The following is a 6300-nucleotide window of genomic DNA, read 5'->3' as shown; positions in this document are numbered from 1 at the left end:
CAGAAAAGATCATGACTAGATCAAGAGGGGACGCCACACAGAACAAGACACACAGATTATCATCCCACACTCACAGCTGACGCAACACCCGGAGGCCCTGTTGGATGATAGCTACCACTTATGTTAAGAAGATCGGAGATATCATAAAGGAAAAGAGGTCAGACTACAGCAGACCTCTTAGCCAGGTGTACTGCAACCTTGCGGTGTCTACGATAAAGGCGAGACAGGACGTGGCCTCCACGAACAACGAATCGACCAACACCGCAGCGACATGACAAGAGGAGCGCCTTCGTTGTTCACGTCGACACCGACGGCCATCTCCCTAAGTGGTCCCAGGCCTCCATCATAAAACAAGGCCTACCCCCACGACAAAGGGAGATGGTTGAAGCGGCGTTCATCCATTCAACTAACAACTTCAACACCAAAACAGGGAGCCAAGGAAGTACACCTTTTTACCGACGTGACCTGACCACTCAGTACATGTCCTGATGAAGCAATACGTGCGAAATGGCCTTCGGCATATTCGTGTGTTTAACTGTACTTTCCTTCATTATTCTACAATCCTACACACACATATATATACCTATATCTATCTATCTATATATGTGTGTGTGTGTGTGTGTGTGTGTGTGTGTGTGTATATATGTGTGTGTGTGTGTGTATGGGTATGCGTGTGTACACACACACTCACACACACACACACACACACACACGCACGCACGGATATATATATACATATAAATATTATATACATATATATATATATATATATATATATATATATGTATGTATACACACATATATATATGACTCCTACAAAGCTTACATTACACGTGTTAAAGAATGTAATGATGAAGCATTGTGTTAGTGTGTGTGTGTGTGTGTGCGTGTATTTGTGTGTGTGTATACATACGTATATATATACAGACACACAAAGACACACACACACAAACACACACACACACACACACTAACACAATGCTTCATCATTACTTTTTTAAACACGCGTAATGTAAGCTTTGTAGGAGTCATCATACAGTGAAACTCATAATAATTATACGTTTTAATGAATAAAATGTATTGAAAAAACTGTCGTATTCGTGTTATTGATTTTCCGCAAGTTTACCCTAAATTTTATTCTGTTTTGGCGCCAATTTCACTCAGCTTATCTGATGACTCCGTTTTCTTTCTCTCGGTGTTATTGTTGTTCTCTTAGTTATTGTTATTATTGTTTTTCCTATTTTTGTTATATTATTATTGTTATGATTATTATAACTATTATTTTTGGTTGTTCTTATCATTATTATTATTATTATCATTAATACTATTGTGAGTAATGGACCATCAGCGAAGAAACAGAAACTAAACTGGAAGCAGCAGAGATGTGGTTAATGAGAAGATTGCTCAAAATATCATGGAGAGAACATAGATCAAATGAAGAAGTCCTTCCCTTAGCCATTACCAACAGGTCGCTCATCAAAACAATCCGGCAAAGGCAGATGCCATTTCTCGGACACGTTATGAGAAGGCAACAGCTGGAAAGATTAGCAATGCTCGGAAAGATCGAGGCCAAAAGAGCTCGAGGGATGACAGAGAATAACTTATCTGCAATCTCTTAACTCGTGGGCAATTAACAACATCAGTTGCAATGAACTTATCCATGCCTGAGATGATTGAATAGAGACGCATGATCGCCGATGCCTGTATCAGGTCTGGCAACTAACGAACGAACGAACTATTATTATGATTATTATTACCATTATTATTATTACTATTATTATTATCATGGTTATCATAATACTATCATCAGGCTCATTATCAATAATTGATATAATAATCATTATGCTTTTTATCATTATCATTATTATTATTATCATTATATTCATTAATATAATTGTTATTGATACTATCACTTTTACTATCATCATTATTACCATTACGGTTATTATTATCATTATTATTGTTATCATTATTATTTATTATTATAATTAATTATTATTATTATCATTTATTATTATCATTATCATAAATATTATTTTCATTATTATTTTAAAGATAACATTAATAATGATAATTATTATCATCATTAATATACGTGACTACAACTAGTATAATTTTTAATATTACCGTTATTATTGTCATTACTATTATTATTATCATTACTATCATCATTATTACTATAATTTGCATTCATAGCGAGTGGTTCCTATTTTTTTTTTTTATACTCCAGACCCCTCTCATATATTCGCAACCACCTGATACTCCTTTTTTTCCATATGATTTTTCTAATTACATAATTCTAGCCCAAGGGAGAGAGAAAAACATTCAATAATCCTTATTTACATATGTTTGATAAAGGGAATTCATAGTATATTCTTAATATGAACACGCTTTGTAAATTGGCCTAAAATGTTTTCCCCAAGGCTTTGCATTCCCCTGCTATCTCTGTGCGATCCCTTGATTTACAACACATTTCACTCTCCTGAAGAAAAAAAAAAGGAAGTTAAATGAAAAGTAATACACCATCCATGTTAAATAGAATAGTTAAGGTTGATTGAGGATCCTTATCCCAAACACAGGCGCTCATTCATAATATTCCACGCATTACTACCGGTTGGGGTTGCCAGATACCACCATCCAAAGGCCTCTAATGATATACGCAACTCGTTATGGACACGTGAAACATACATACTCTTTCCTATGACTGATTCTAGTCAAGTCGCACGAATATCGGTACCGTATGGATTCGAGCTATGGGGAGACTATGGGAATAACAGATTAACAAAGAATCTTTGATAATATAATTGATCAGTTTTTTAAAAGGGCGCAAGACCTGACACAATAAATTTTCATATATATGGATTTGCTTTATACACAGAAAGCAATGCATATATCTACTACAATAGATTGCATATTTACTAGATAGAGAGACAGATATATATATATATATATATCAGATAGATAGATAGATATGCGTTTATGTCTGTGTATATGCAAGTCAATCGACCGGTTTGTGAAAATTGCAATAGGGACATGTAAAACAGAAATATACGCATATTATTTTTCTGATAAATATGCATTGGTCTATCTGGATATGCATATGTAGAGTGATAGATATATATTTATTTGTGTGTATAAGCATATCCAAATGCAAGAATACTGTCCGCAAATTTATGAAAATTCTCTCACGAAACCTTCACTATCTTATTTATTGTTTATATAGATCTGGTCGGAGAGGCAAAACTTATCTTCTTGAGCGATAGTTCAGATGTGAATTCGAACAGTTTTAGTGAATTATCTTATCACTGATAATAAAAAAAGAGCGTGTGATCGCCATCTTTATCTCCTGTGATATTTTTAGGAGAAATGAGTCGTTAAAATCTTCATGTTTTCCGATGATTGTATTCGCTTGCTGATTAAGGAGGATACGTGTTTTGAAAATGATAAACGTATATTTATATATATATATATATATATATATATATATGTATCATATATATGTATCATATCTCTTCTTCGGTTTTATTCAAAAGGGTAAGCATGTATTTTGCATCATTTGACATACACAAGTTGAACGTTGGTATACTAATCATCCAAGTTATTTTATTATTTGTTTGTTATTACCATCTTCGGCCCATTTCAGACACTCCTGATTTTTGTCATCCGCCGTGGACAAGTTAGGAAGAGCCATGAAAGCAAGAGAAAAAAATAAAAAAAAGGAAGAATAGAGAGAAAGAAAATAAAAGAAATAAAGAAGAAAATAAAATAAGAATATCTATCATAAGCCTCCTTTTAATTACTTACAAACTGTTCACAAAAGTCATCACAACTCGCATCTCTGACAGTCTGGATTCTAACCGGCCTAGAGAACAGACAGGCTTCCGCAGTGGATTCTCAACAACAGACCACATCCACACGCTTACCCAAATAAGAGAAAAATAAACGAATATAGTAAACCCTTTTGTATGGCAATTATCGATTACGAAAAGGCATTTGACTGTAAAAATACCAACAGTACTAGAAGTTATTCGAAGACAGGGAGTAGAGAAGGTATATTGTAAAATATTGGAAGATATATACGAATATGGGACAGCGGCCATGAAGCTCCACACGGAAACCGATAATTTCCCAATTAAAAAAAGTGTTAGACAAGGCGGCACCATCTCACCAACACTGTTTACAGCTTGCCTTGAAGAAATATTCAAGAAGCTAGAATGGAACGGAAAGGGTATCAAAATGAGAGAGAAATACCGAAGCAATCTAAGATTTGCAGATGATATTGTTCTCTTCAGTGAATCTGCAAATTAAATGCAGTAATTAATAAACACTCTGAATAAAGAAAATCTGAGGTCATGTTCAACTGTAGATTTCAATTCGATACATGTACAAGGCGAAGCGCTAGAGGTAGTGGACAAGTATATACACCTAGGGCAACTCGTACAGACAAACACATCTAGCGAAGAGGAAATTAAGCAACGCATCAGTCTAGGCTGGAGCGCCTTCGACAGACACAGTGAAAGAGACTCCTTGCTATTATATTTAAAAACGAAAAGTCTTTAACCAATGCGTCCTCCCAGTTATGGCCTATGGATCAGAAACATAAACTACAACCAAATTACTGGAGAAGAAACTAATAAGTGCCCAGAGAGGGATCGAAAGGTTGATGCTGGGAATTAGCCTAAGAGATCGGATGAGGGCGACGAGGATCAGGGAACAGACAAAAGTGAAAGGCATACTTGGGAACATCAAAAAGAAAAATGGAAATGGGCAGGTCATATATGTCGGAGACAGGACGACAGATGGACATATAGAGTAACAGACTGGGTTATAGCTAACATAAAGAGACCAAGGGCCAGACCAATGACAAGATGGCGTGACGAAATAACGAAATTTGGGGGCCAAGACTGGAAACAAAAAAAGCAAGACAGACAAAGTTGGAAAAGATTGGGAGAGGCTTAAGTCCTGCAGTGGACTGATTCAAGCTGATAATGATAATGAGGATGAAATCTATCTATCTAAATATACACACACATATACAGGCACATACGCAGATCGTGACAAAGGGGTATTCATTTATCTATTTATTTTTTCCTATTTCTGAGATGGTTTAACGTTTCACCTTCCCATTTCCTAGACATTAGGCTAAGAATGAGGAACAAAAACTTTATTCAGAATTTTTGAATTAATATGTTAAACTTTAGAACTTAAAATTATTGAAAATTCCTTACAATCGTTACACTTTCGCATGGTTATTCCCTTTCCATCATCTGATTCACCCAAAATAGTATCAGCAAGAAATAATGATAATAATTATAAATTAATACTAGGGTCTAGTATTCATGACAAGCTGTCTGGGCAGGATAAATTTTGTTGATGAAGAAGAGAGACGAGAAAAAGGTTAGAATAACGGAGGATTTCCCTTCGTTTTCTTCGTTTTTCCTGTTTTTTTGTCTTTTCGTTTTTTACTTGTGGTTATTATTTCATTATCTACTCTTTATTCAGCTGGGAGATATCAGTCAGTTATCTTCACCAACCTTAACATACCTCGCAGAAGAATATACATTTATATACCACTTAAAAAATATCTAATCATAATCTAACTTCATCAACCTTAATCAGCCTTATATCACCCACTCTTTACCTCAAATTTGCTCTCAATCTGCAAGTTTTGAAACCATAAATAACCCATCCATGTTTAATCCGACTGGCAAGTTAAACCGATAGACACAGACGATTACATACCCTTCCCCCTTTCATCACGATAATAATGATAACGGCTTTAGTTTTTTTTACAATCTATCTATATGTCCTTTGTTTGGTATATATATATATATATGTGTGTGTGTGTGTGTGTGTGTGGGTGAGTGTGTGTGTATGTATGTGTGTATGCACTGTATATATATGTGTATCATAATGATAATTATATTTGCGATGAGAATACTTCTGGCATCACTTACCATACAGCGGTGGAATCTCAATGAATATGATACAGGTAAAGATAACACAAGTGAGAGATTAGTGGCGAGACTTTCATAGTATGGTTTAACGAAAGTCCATTAATAATCACTCTATCATCATCATCATCATCGTTTGGGAGCTAACGCCGGCAGGGGCGCATAGCGACATCCACCTTTCGCTTCCACCTACGAGGGCTCCTCATCGCGAGCCGCCAGGCAGGGGCCCGGCCCATCTCTAGCTCCTCACGACAGGTTTGATTGATCTGCGCAAGCCATGACCTTCTCGGTCGTCCCACAGGCCTCCTCCACCCAGGGTTGTCTCGGACAGAGGCAACCTGGTGGG

Source organism: Penaeus chinensis, chromosome 22, assembly GCF_019202785.1.
Source record: "Penaeus chinensis breed Huanghai No. 1 chromosome 22, ASM1920278v2, whole genome shotgun sequence".
NCBI lineage: Eukaryota > Metazoa > Arthropoda > Malacostraca > Decapoda > Penaeidae > Penaeus > Penaeus chinensis.
This window is presented reverse-complemented; position numbering follows the sequence as displayed.